This window comes from Pelobates fuscus, chromosome 13, assembly GCF_036172605.1.
Source record: "Pelobates fuscus isolate aPelFus1 chromosome 13, aPelFus1.pri, whole genome shotgun sequence".
NCBI classification, from domain to species: Eukaryota; Metazoa; Chordata; class Amphibia; order Anura; family Pelobatidae; genus Pelobates; species Pelobates fuscus.
Window position 1 is genome coordinate 94,428,856 of NC_086329.1, and position 13,323 is coordinate 94,442,178.

Consider the following 13,323-nt stretch of genomic DNA (forward strand, 5'->3'; position numbering starts at 1 on the left):
GTAATTCACCCAATACCCAAGCTTTCCCTTTGGCCCCCACAGTCAGACCAGACCCCAATGAGCCAAAGATCCAGACCCCAATGAGCCAAAGATCTCCACTGCACCAGCCCTAGGTTTTAGGAAGAGTCCACTTGCGGTTCCCATTGCTCCGGTCACTCCTGGTGCCTTGAACATTTTCCAGAGAGGTATGTGGTGAAGCTTGAGGTTGATCCCTCTGAGGGTGTGGGTCTTGTGCCAGGGTAAGCCCCCTCACGGCCCTCATTCTGGGTATGCGGCAGCGTTGATGGCCTTCTTGGTTTCCCGGCCATCTCCGGGGGGGTCGGAGCACTTCATTCCCCTGCTGTAGGCTTGACTGTGGAGACTTTCTGCAGGATCAGTGTGTGTGAGGGGTGCTGTGTGTGTGTGTGTGTGTGTGTGTGTGTAAGGGGTGATGTGTGTGAGAGAGGGGTGCTGTGTGTGTATGAAGGGTGTTGTGTGTGAGGGGTGCTGTATGTATGTGTGTGAAGTGTGCAGTGTGTGTGTGAAAGGTTCTGTGCGTGTGTGAGGGGGCAGTCTGTGTGTGTAAGGGGGAAAGTCTGTGTGTGTGTAAAGGGAGCAGTCAGTGTGTGAAGGGGCAGTAGGTTAGTAAAGGGGGCAGTGCTTGTGTGAGAAAGACAAGATAAATGTATACCATGGGACTCATTATTGAAGGATTCTCACCAGCGTATATAAATGGAATGGTATAGATATATATGTGTTATACAGGTTTTGTGGACACTGCTAAAATTAATAGAGTTTTCATCACAAAATAGAAAAGTAAAAGATGGAAAATAGAAATGATCTATTCCACTCTGAAGCATTTATCTAGGTTATTGAGCATATATCTGAACAGATGTTTAATTGTGTTTTCTTTTTTTGCTCACCCAAAGAAACCAAAATTATCACCTTTAAAGGGACACTATAGGCATCCAGACCACTTCAGCTAATTGAACTGTGTGGATGCAGTGTCCCTATTAGTGCTGCAATGTAAAATATTGTAGTTTTATAGAAACTGCAATGTTTACATTAAAGCACCGAGACAGCCTCTAGTGGCTAAAAAGGCAAGATTTGTGAGGTGCTCCCTTTCCATGCGTCTGGTCAGCATGGCGGTCAAGCTCACCCTCACCTCCACCCCCCCAATCAAAACTACTTTTAATCAAGATATATATTAAAAATAAATTATCTAAAATTTGGACACACACAGAATGAATTAGGAAATGGTGGCCATACATCAAGTATATACTTTATATATGGCTAGTATCCTGATTCATTTTATTTTTTGTGTATGTTCTAGATTTGAAGATTGATCCTTTTCTTTTTAATATATATCTTGATTAAAAGTCTAGTTATTTATTCTTATGCAGGATTTTTTTTTTATTAATTAATTAATTAGCGTGTTATGTAAATAATAAGGAGTTTCTCTTAATTATTTCTTTTTTTAATTTTTACCGTAGTAATGGACGAATGGTTGACAATATATCCGGCGAAAACGCCAGTCGCTGAAAAGGAAACCCAAAATGAAGGATCTGCTGCAGACAAAAATGACAATGGAAGAAAAAATTATGAAAATTCTTTAACAAGTTTAATGAGTGAGAAAATATGATTCTGACTATTTAAAATTTCGGATTCACGTGGAGTAGTTACAAAGGAGTTCCCCGTCCGCAGTGTGTGATTTGTGGTGAAATTCTCGCAAATGAAAGTATGAAATCAAACAAATGACTTTGACATATTGAGACAAAGAGAGTACATTTGAAAAAACAGCCTCTTCATTTTTTAAAACGCAAGCTAAAAAAAACTGAATACTTAAAATATATATGCTTTCTCATTTCACCAGTATGAAAAAAGCTATTGATACCTCATTAGTTTGCAAAATCTGGTAAGCCTCACAACATTGACGAGTCATTAGTACGCCAAGCGATAAAAGATGCCGGTGGAGTTATGTTTGGTGACAAGAACTTGAAAGAAGTTGAATCATTCCATTTTACAATAACACCGTTAAACGCAAAATCAATTAAATGTCAGAGTGGGTAGCAGACAGGGGCGTACCAAGCGGTTGGCAAAATCATCCCCCGCCAAGGGTGCAGGCGGGGCAAAAATCGGAAGAACCACTTAGCCACATCACTTATTAAATTATTTTTAAATGTAGCGCGCTTAAAAGCGCGCGCAGGACTGTGCCACTGTCGGCACAGACTTTTTTCTGCTCCTGCGCAAGTGGAGAGCGGGAATAATATCTCCACCTCCAGCTCTCTGCATGTGTTAGTTGGCGAGAAAGCGGCTGAGCAGTGAACACTCAATCCAGGTAAGTTCAAATTACTAACTTTACCAGGCTGGCTGTCTCTGGCTGGGGGTACCGGGCTGTCATGGATATAAGATGCATATAAGGGGGGAGGGGGAGAAGTGATAAGGGGGCAAAGGAGAAGTGATAAGGGGGCAAAGGAGAAGTGATAAGGGGGGGGAGGAAAAGTGATGAGGAGGAGTTTTAAATTATATACAATTCTATCAGTTGTTTTATGAAAATATCTACATACTAGATCTTTCTTTTATCCTTGACTATCTCTGTTTTTGGCTGACATTAAAATGGCAAAACCTGGATTTTGGCGCATGATGATAAAATTCAATGTATTCCAACTGAATCCTAAACTGTGTCATGATTTATGTTTCATGTAGAGCCACGTGGCATCTCTGTAAATGAATTGTGTCAATCTGAGCCAAAAGGTTATATATGATAAGCATCATGTTGTTTATTGGTATGGCAGGATACTGGTTAAGTTGGAATGGGATAACTGAATGTAATGGTGAATATCTTCATAATGATGCTTAGCATAAATACATTCGTATGGTTTTAATGGGACACTATAGTCACCAGAACAACTACAGCTTATTGAATTTGTTCTGGTGAGTAGAATCATTACCTTCAGGCTTTTTGCTGTAAACACTGTCTTTTCAGAGAAAATGCAGTGTTTACATTACAGCCTAGTGATAACTTTACTGGCCAGTCCTCAGATGGCTGTTAAGAGATCCTTCCTGGGTCATGGCTGCCTAAAATGCATCCAAACATTCAGTATCTCCTCCCTCTGCATGCAGACATTGAACTTTCCTCACAGAGATTCATTGATTCAATTCATTTCTACGAGGAGATGCTGATTGGCCAGGGCTGTGTTTGAATCATGCTGGTTCTGCACCTGATCTGCTTCTTTGTCAGTCTCAGCCAATCCTATGGGGAAGCACTGTGATTGGACCAGGCAACCACTTCTGATGATATCAGCAGACTGCTTGTTTTTCTGAGACAAACAGCATGCAGAGTTACAGCTTCAGGCTTGAATACATTAAGATTTTGCTATATTTATGGAGGCATGAGGGGCTAGATGGTGGTTTTAACACTATAGGGTCAGGAATACATGTTTGTGTTCCTGAACCTATAGTGATCTTTTAACTCTGGTGTGGTTTTGTATGAATGTTTTGAGACATATTATTTCACACTGAGATTCTACAAAGGAACAAAAATATTGACATAAATAAAATAGAGGAATATGATAAGCTACTGACAGTGGATTTCTTTCCCCTAATTATATCTGGAGAGCTTAATGTAGGTATCCACATCAGAAATGAGCTCATTGTAGTGCTGAAACACATCTCTCAAAACGGAGAGCAGTGTTCATTTATTCACATGGGTTCTTGCGAATTAAATAGGTACTCTCTTTCAACCCATTACAGCTTAACCAAATTGGGCAATCAAAGTTCAAATAAACTGTAATTCCCTTGGAAATTATAACCTTAAATGGAACATTGAAAATCACCAATAAGTTGTGTTAATCTTTTTTCATGAGATGCAGCGATATAACCTTATTTTCGTCTATACCAGACCGATAAAACCACCTAAAACTACTGCAAGTGCCGGTGAGGGGCTGCAGAACCGACATGGGTCGGAAATCTAAAAAAAACAAAGCCCAACCAGCTGAGGCAGAACCACAATATCGGGGCCATGTGGAGACAAGCCCACAGAGTTCAAAGGCCAAAAATGGCCGACTACACAGAAACGTACTCCGACTTCTCCGACGATTTCTCCCTGGGGTAGGACACACCCGTTACACCGAACTTACCTGCGGCTGCGACCAAGCCCTGGACCCCGACGGCGCACCGGTCACAACGTTGGTGCTCAAGGCTCTGCTGGCAGGCCTCTAGACTACACTACAGGCGGATATGGCCGCTCTCCGCACGGAACTTCAGGGCATCATTGGTAGGCTGGGGGCCCTGGAGGACACCTCCACTACGCAAGATGCGCGCATCACCGCTATGCAAGCAGAGGTCAAGGACTTACAGCACAAGAATGCAGAATTTGAACGGCGGTTCGCCGCTGCGGAGGACGATTGCCGACCAGCCAACATATAGGTATGGGGGCTACCACATGCTAGCCGAGGAACTGACACACTATGTGCGCAGACGGAATTTCTCACACCGAAAGTGGCCAAAGCCATCCACATTGAAAACTTATTCAGGATTCCAAAACCGGCCAGAGCCCCAGCGATGGCCTCCCACGACCTTATAGTCCGCTTCCACCAAAGAAAAGACAAGGCCGCAACCCTAGCAGCTGTCAAAGACCAATCTCAATTCACATTCGAAGGACACTCCCTATCATTTTTTGCAGACTTAACAGGCGTCACTTTAGTCTGGAGGGGGTCGTTAAAACCCTTTGCCACACTACTCAGGCAACGAGACATACAATATAGATGGCGCCTCAACCACTCACTTCTCGTCCTGAAAGGTGAGGGCAAACACGTGGTATACAATATACAAGGAGCACAAGACTTGCTACACACCTTGGGCCTACCCAAGGAGGCCATGCGTGGCACAACACCCCAGGCAAACACAGGCCAGCAACAGAGATGGGACCCGGAGCGAGTCAAAACCTTTGTGCCACGGCGACCCAGGCAGGGCTCTTCGGAGGCAACCGGCACCTGAAGATTCCCAAAGACCCACGGACTGCAGACAGTACCTGTCAGGACTGTATACCAGTTACAATATGGCTACAGCTCCTTGACATCTCAGTTCAGTTTACTTATTAGTTGAAATTCACATTGTTTGTTCATGCATGCTATACTTTGCTCGACTGTTCGCACTGAAAATCTCCGCTCACACCATATTTAGCAATCACACTTTGGCATTTTTTGAACTCCTACCTCCCCACCCCCCGCCGTCTCTGGAAGCCCACGGGGAGTCGGCTGAGGGACGCGCAACAACCCACGCACAGCAGCCAGGTACAAGCTAGGTCCAACTAACAACTGACTATACAGCGCAGAAGTACACAATACGTACCCAAACCACTGATCCATAGTACACAGAGCGCTGACACTATAACCCAGCTCCCTCCATTGCCCCAACGCTAGCTTTTAAGACACATAGACTAACCCACAACGCGGAGTTAACAGCGATCCAGACGCATATCATGCTATCAGAGTTTTATCTACGGCCCACTATCTGCAATTAGGAACATACAATGTCCTTCACACTATGTACAGACTTAGAATGCAAGTTTGTTGACACATCTGATGAGCATGTTACTTTTCACCAAAAACAAAAAATGTGCATGTTGTTTGAATGCCATACCTTTGTTCTGTCTAGTTTGAAACCGTTACGTTTTCTGCGCTATTGTGGCACCGCAAGCTCATTGTATCAATTCTTTACACGAAAAATAAAGAATTTAAAAAAAAAAAAAAAAAAGATACAGAATGGAAGGTAGAAAAACTATAATTTCCTTTATTGTTCTTCTGTTTGTGAATTGTTTTCCTCTGAAAATAAAACCATTTGATTGTCAACAAACATGGAAAAGGGGTGGAATCATCAATGCAATGTGCCTGTTGGTTCCAGTGGTTTCCATGGTGACTGCCACACTTATAGTACTTAAAGGACCACTCTAGGCACCCAGACCACTTCAGCTAAATGACGTGGTCTGGGTGCCTGGTCCAGCTAGGTTTAACTCTTTTTTAAGGGTTAAGCCAGCCTCTAAATCCTCTAGTGGCTGTCTCATTGACAGCTGCTAGAGGCGCTTGCGTAATTCTCACTGTGAAAATCACAGTGAAAGCACGCAAGCGTCCATAGGAAAGCATTGTTAATGCTTTCCTATGCGACCGGCTGAATGCGCGCGCAGCTCTTGCCGCGCATGCGCATTCAGCCGAAAGGGAGGATCGGAGGCGGAGAGGAGGAGGAGAGCTCCCCGCCCGGCGCTGGAATAAAGGTACGTTTTAACCCTTTCCTCTCCCCAGTGCCAGGCGGGAGGGGGTCCCTGAGCGTGGTGGCACCCTCAGGGCACTATAGTGCCAGGAAAACGAGTATGTTTTCCTGGCACTATAGTGGTCCTTTAAGACCACTTTTCATAGCACAATACTTTTCATACATAGCCCCCAATGTTGCATTTCTCCTCGTTTCTACAACTGGCAGTCTGCGTAGAGAAAGCTTACAATGGAAAAGGCATTAGCAAAGATTAAGAGGGACCCAACATCAGGCACACAGTTGCACGATAAAGAGGTGTGGATTTCTACATTTCATTAAATTGTTCATACTTTACAACTATATATTTGTTAAATGTGGGGCTACATGTACACGTAATAAAAAAAAAAATGTTTGTAGTTCAACCTATGCATGAATGCATGACTGTACTCTGGAGGCCTTGCAGAAAACAACCTGGAGTGTGTTCTTGCAATAACCAACAGGCTCTCATAAATCACACACAAATGTGTGTAAAAATGTTAATTGAGAAATTACCACCACACACTTTCTCCAATTGTTTGGGCTAAAACTAAACAAAGAATAGAAAAAAGTCAAAAATGGATCAACGCTAAAGATACCACAAATATGGGGGTGTATGATAAATAGGCAGCACACCTATAGACAGGGGAGTACCCTCCAATCCCCTATAGATACTTAGAAGTAAAACAGCCTCCTGTGTAAATCTCGCGAATCCCGCGGCCGCAGAGTGTTGCCACGGGTTACCATGGCAACGTTCTGCGCGGCACGCAGACCGCGAGATTTACACAGGAAGGTGAAGGGAACTGCTGGGAGGTAAGTAACAGCTTGCTGCTGGGCCCTCCCACTGCTCAGTACATGCCACCAGACCACCAGGGAATGCCATAGCTCCCCTCCCTGGCCAGGTAACAAGAAGGGAGGGGGGACAAAAATATAAATAAAACATAAATAAATATTAACCCCTTAAGGACCGGCCTGTTTTTGCGATGTTTGTACGTTAAGGACCAGAGCAGTTTTAACACTTTTGTGGTGTTTGTGTTTAGCTGTAATTTTCCGCTCTCTCATTTACGGTTCCCATACAAGTTATATATTGTTTTTTTCACGACAAGAAGGGCTTTCTTTACATACCATTATTTGTATTATGTCATATATTGTATTTAAAAAAAAAAAATAAAATATGGTGAAAAATTAAAAAAAATCACGTTTTTGGACTTTTACTTGAAAAATCTTTTACTTATCTACAAAAGCTAATGAAAAAAACGGCTAAATAGATTCAAAATGTTGTCCCGAGTTTAAAAACACCCAGTGTTTACATGCTTTATTGCTTTTTTTTGCAAGTTATAGGCCTATAAATACAAGTAGGAAATTGCTGTTTCAATATATATATATTTTAAATGTATCAATAGTGACATTGTAACACCGTTCTCTGTCATAAATCCCCGAAACACACCTAACATGTACATATTTTTTTAAAGTAGACAACCCAGGGTATTCAAAATGGGGTATGTCCAGTCTTTTTTAGTAGCCACCTAGTCACAAACACTGGCCAAAGTTAGCATTTATATTTGTTTGTGTGTTAAAAATGCAAAAAACGCTAACTTTGGCCGGTATTTGTGACTAAGTGGCTACTAAAAAAGGCTGAACATACCCCATTTGCAATACCTTGGGTTGTCTTCTTTTGCAAATGGTATGCCATCATTGGGCTAATTCTCATTCCTTGGCTACCATACGCTCTCAAAGGCAACCTAACCAATCTGACAAATTTCAATAAAAAAAAAAAAAGTAAAATCAAGCCTTATATTTGACCCTGTAACTTTCACAAACACTATAAAACCTCTACATGTGGGGTACTGTTATACTCAGGAGACTTCGCTGAACACAAATATTAGTGTATCAGAACAGTAAAATATATCACAGCAATAATATCCTCAGTGAAAGAGCTGTTTGTGTGTGAAAAATGCAAAAAAATTCACTTTCACTGACAATATCATCGCTGTGATATGTTTTACTGTTTTGAAACACTAATATTTGTGTTCAGCGAAGTCTCCCGAGTAAAACAGTACCCCCATGTACAGGATTTAGGGTGTAATAGAAAGTTACAGGGTTAAACACAGTGCTAGCTAATTAAATTATCTGGACTTTCGGCTTGGGTTGGCAGGCAGGTCCCTCAAATTGCAATCATTAAAATTACTTAATTAGGTAAAAATATTACACAAATACGCACGTATAATTTTAATATATATACATATTTATATATTTGACGTCTACGTGTATATTTATGAAATTATTTATGTAATTATGTATGTGGACATATGTATATTTCGTATTATTTTTATTTATTTATTTATATATATTTCAAAATACTGTTAGAATAAAATTGCATATATATATAATTTTTTTTAATTATTAAAAATTATTTTTATTTTTTGTTATTTATTTTTATTAACATATTATTTGTATTTTATAATAATATATATATACCATATATATAGTTATTATATATATTGTATATATTCGTGTGTAATTTAAATATAAGTGTATTTTTATATTAATATACGTATATATAAATATAAAAATACACTTAGTATGACATTATATATATGATATATATATATATACATATATTATATATAGGTATATATAGATATAATACATGTATATATATATATCATATATATACACATATTATTATTTTTTTTACACTGATTGTTTTTTTGGTTTTTTTTACTTTATTTTTTATTTTACAGCACAGACAGTCCCCCTGCAGGCAGACACATGGACCCCTATTGCGGTCATGTGATCGAGTGATCACATGGCCGTGGGGTCCTAATCTGCCGAAGGGAGACTGCCCGGGCAGACAGGCAGTCCCCCTGGACCGGGAGGAGAGCTGATCGCCGCCGTGGGACCGACGGCGATCAGGTAAGTAGCCCCAGACCGTTATGACGGTTCAGGACCGTCAGCGGTCCAAGCGCACGTTTTACCGCTGACGGTCCTGAACCGTCAGCGGTCCTGAAAGGGTTAAAAATAAAAAATGCCTCCCCTCCTGTATTTACAATTTTACACTAATTAAATGCCTTCACAAACAAACAAACTATACAAACACACACCCCCTGACGAGCCGCTAAACACGGCGAAACGCGCGTCGGGTTCATACCGACACTAACTATAGACCGCTACCCACTTGCCGTCACCTCCTAAGAAAAAGACCCTGTTTCCTCGAACATCTGACGATTGGCTCACAGGACGTGCTTCACTGCCATTTACCCTAGAGGGCTCTCTAACCCCGCGGCAGTATAGAAAGTCAAACAGCTGAGCGTGTTCAAGGAACAACATGGTATACACGCAACCTTAGGATTTTTCACTCCGGTATAATCAAATCGGAAAACCAGCTCTATATCGATCTGGGTACTCTAGCTTTAGGATACCGATCTGGGTATTCATTTAAACGAACTACTTCACAGTGTACATAATTATCCCAACTCACTAACTACTGTGCCGTCTTTCTGGCACTCTCTTTACTATTACTAGTGCCCACGAAGGTACTATTCCTTTTCTGCACCTCTCTAAGTATTGACCATTTGACATTTGTGCCAGACCTGTTAAAGTAACCACTGTTAGGCTCCCGACAACCCGTGAGCGGTATCAAAGGCTACACAGGACTAACAGTGGACTTAATTTGTCTGCGGTACAATTGGGCACTTTTTGAGCCAGACCGGCTACTCCAATCACAGCAAGGTTCCTGATAACTTGTGAGCGCAATCAGACGCTACACAAGATCAACGCTGTACCCAAGCATCTAATAACCAGAAGGTTACAGCTAGAACCAAATACGGAATCACTCTGTGTTTCTGGAACACTTGTGTCAAACCCCCAAACCACAAAATCTCTCCAAGAAACGTTCATATTACATATTGATTTCAATTTTTTCCATTGGGTGTCATAACAGGATCAGGCTTAGGAACTGAGACAGACTTGACACATTGTACCCCAGCCTGTCCGATACCAGGCCATACCGTGAACTGTATACACACCCAAACTGGATACAATTGTATCAATGAAGTTAACTTACAGGATTTAGAGCACTGACTTAATTTTATCGATGTCGGGTATCAAGACACGATTAGACTTAGGATCTTAGCGACAGACTTGGCAGACTCTACTCCAATCTGTTGGATACCAGGTCATATCTCCACTAATCTATATACCCACATTAGATACTATCTTATTAATGAAGTAAGCTCACAAATTCTAAAGCCAACTCTCGAGCGACCCCTAGCGGTCAACTATTATAGAACGTCATTACTACACTTAGAGAAAACCATGAATTAAGAGTTCATATCACGCATGTACTTCATTCTCTATGTTGGCTGTAAAGACAGTATTAGGCTCTAAACTATAGTGGCAGACGTGCCACAATCCACTCTAGTCTATTGAAACTACTTTAAGCCTCTACTTGTATATACACCCAAGTTGATACTATTGTGTGAATGAAGTAATCTCCTAAGTAACTCTCAAGCGACCCCTAGTGGCCACTACCACAATACGCTAACTAGTACACTGGAAAACTGAAATGAGTTTTTATCTCTTCTAGGCACGGCATACTCTGCTTAACCTAGTCTCGTTTACCCATTTCCCCTTCCTTTTTCCCCCCCTCCATCTACCCGCCCTTCCCCTCCCATTGCCACTGTCCACTAACTTGGACTGGCCCAGGAACATAGGACAGGGCGGATTTACGTGTTATTTTCGATTTTGTTTTGTTTTGTATTGTCAACTCTGCAATTGTTTGGTACTATGTGATTGCAATTATATTAACATAGTGCCACCCCCTTACCTACACGCCCGATTCTGTTTTATGCAATTAAATCTGGGTACCAACCACAAGCTAACCAGCACTCATTGCGACTCAGAACCGGCGTAGATTTACCCTATTAAAGATTGATATATACATATATACCTATATATATATCACCATACACTCGTTATCTATCTCTACAGGATACTATACCTACCAAATATTTCTCTTTTTGGATACCAACATCCTTATATTAGGTTTTTTCTTTAAGGACAGTTTTTCTCTTCCTATTTTGCATTATAAACTTTGAGGGTTACCCCCTCCCTGTCCGGTTACACTTGACAACCTCACTGGCCAACCCACTCCTTTTTCATACAAACACACACACTCTGCATTATATACACACACTACACAAACACACACACACTCTGCATTATATACACACTCTACACAAACACACACTCTGCATTATATACACACTACACAAACACACACACTCTCCATTCATTATATACACACACTATACAAGCACACACTCTGCATTCATTATATACACACACTACACAAACACACACTCTGCATTCACTATATATACACACCACACAAACACTCACTGCATTCACTATACACACTACACAAACACACACTGCATTCGCTACACACACACACAGCTCCCTTGTCTAAACACACTGCATCCACTACATATGGCATGTATATTTTGTGCATTTACCTTTAGAAATAGTTAATTTTTTATAAATGGTAAATGTACAGAATATCGGCAATTTATCGGCTATCGGCCTGAAAGTTCACAGATTATCGGTATCGGCTCTAAAAACCAATATTGGTCGATCCCTAGTTATTGCTAAGATAAACACAGTAGCACCATACATAGCCAGCACAAAACCATCACACATTGACAGCACAAAATGATCACACACGTTCTCATCACACAGCGCCAGCTCAGTGCTAACACACAGTTTCCATCACATGTACACAGCCCAATATCATTACACACAAACTATTCCTATTACACACAGACAGACAAATATATCACACACAAACTGTAACCATTTCACTCAGAGAGCCCAATATGCAGTCCCCATTGCATCCAGACACTCCAGTACATCACATCAGCAAAAAACAGGTGTGAGGAAGGCTGAACTTGATGGACGCAAGTCTCTTTTCAGCTATCTAACTATGTAACTAATCTGCAGTACAAGGCTAAATAGGGCCCTGGGATGAGGCACCTGTGACAGGGAGGCGTGCAAAACCTAGGAGTTGGCTAAACTATATATGAGAAACTAGGGGGCTGGCTGCACTCACCTGAACATGCATAAATAGGGTGCACTCCCTATAGAAAATCCAGTGCACTCCCTTATCCACTAAACAGCAACTTTAGTGCTGACAGATTTTTAGTTTTTTAAAAACACCAAATCCAGGCAAAAAATAATGGGTTTAGTTTAGGCATTATTTTTTGCCTAGATTAGGTGTTTTTAAAAAACAAAACAAAAAAAAAACTAATAAAATCTGTCAGCACTGGGGGGGCGGGGCCTGACCGCCAAGCAGAGCGGACGCTACTCGGAACAGCTCCTGCTACCAGAGGCAAAATATTGCGATATAACAGCCCCAAAACTACCTAAACTCGAAATATAAGACTACCGAGATAGCGGTGACGCTAAGGAGCTTCTAATGACACCAACCATGCAGAGCTACCTGCGAGATTACTCCGATCGTCCTACGAAGCCGGCAGGCGCGGGAGAGACGGCCGCTCTCCCGCTGCCACACGAGGCTGGAAGGCTAAATACGAGCCCACGCCCTCCCCCCTATGGACCGACGGGGGTTATCTCGGCCCCGGGAGGCCACTCTCCTGCTTTAAGGCAACAACTCCAATGTAAGCTAACTGATCCCGACATGGCGGACCACCCACATGGGCCCTCGACAGCGACGCAGCAAACCACAGACGACAGAATCAGCGCCATCTTTGAGGCCTTCTGGCTTAGGCTGGAGAGGAGAATGAGAGACTCTCCCCGGTCCACACAAGGGAACTCACTCGAGAATGACCAAGAGGGACTCCCAACCGGGCAGGTAACCACCAAAGCCCACAGCCGACGGGACAAACCTCGGAGGCCTCCCAAACCAGAAGCTCAACCCTCTGCCGACCAACAAGGAGCCCCAGTAAACGAGAAGAGAGTGATACCTAACCACTCTCATGCCAGGGGCCACCCGAAAGCTCTGCAATCATCAACGATTACTTACCCCGCAGCCGCGGTGAA

General features: G+C 42.1%; 1 protein-coding gene across 3 annotated transcripts in view; it reads left to right on the forward strand.

The window, feature by feature from the left end:
• Window positions 1-1,467: 1,467 nt before the first annotated feature.
• The window catches only part of LOC134583262 (protein kinase C theta type-like), a 64,731-nt gene continuing 52,875 nt past the window's right edge, over window positions 1,468-13,323 (forward strand). For 2 of the 3 annotated variants that reach the window (XM_063440129.1, XM_063440127.1), the window contains exon 1: window positions 1,468-1,761. The gene's annotated coding sequence lies outside the window, so the exon portion shown is untranslated. The remainder of the gene's footprint in view (window positions 1,762-13,323) is intronic. The other variant, XM_063440131.1, reaches the window with a different exon arrangement.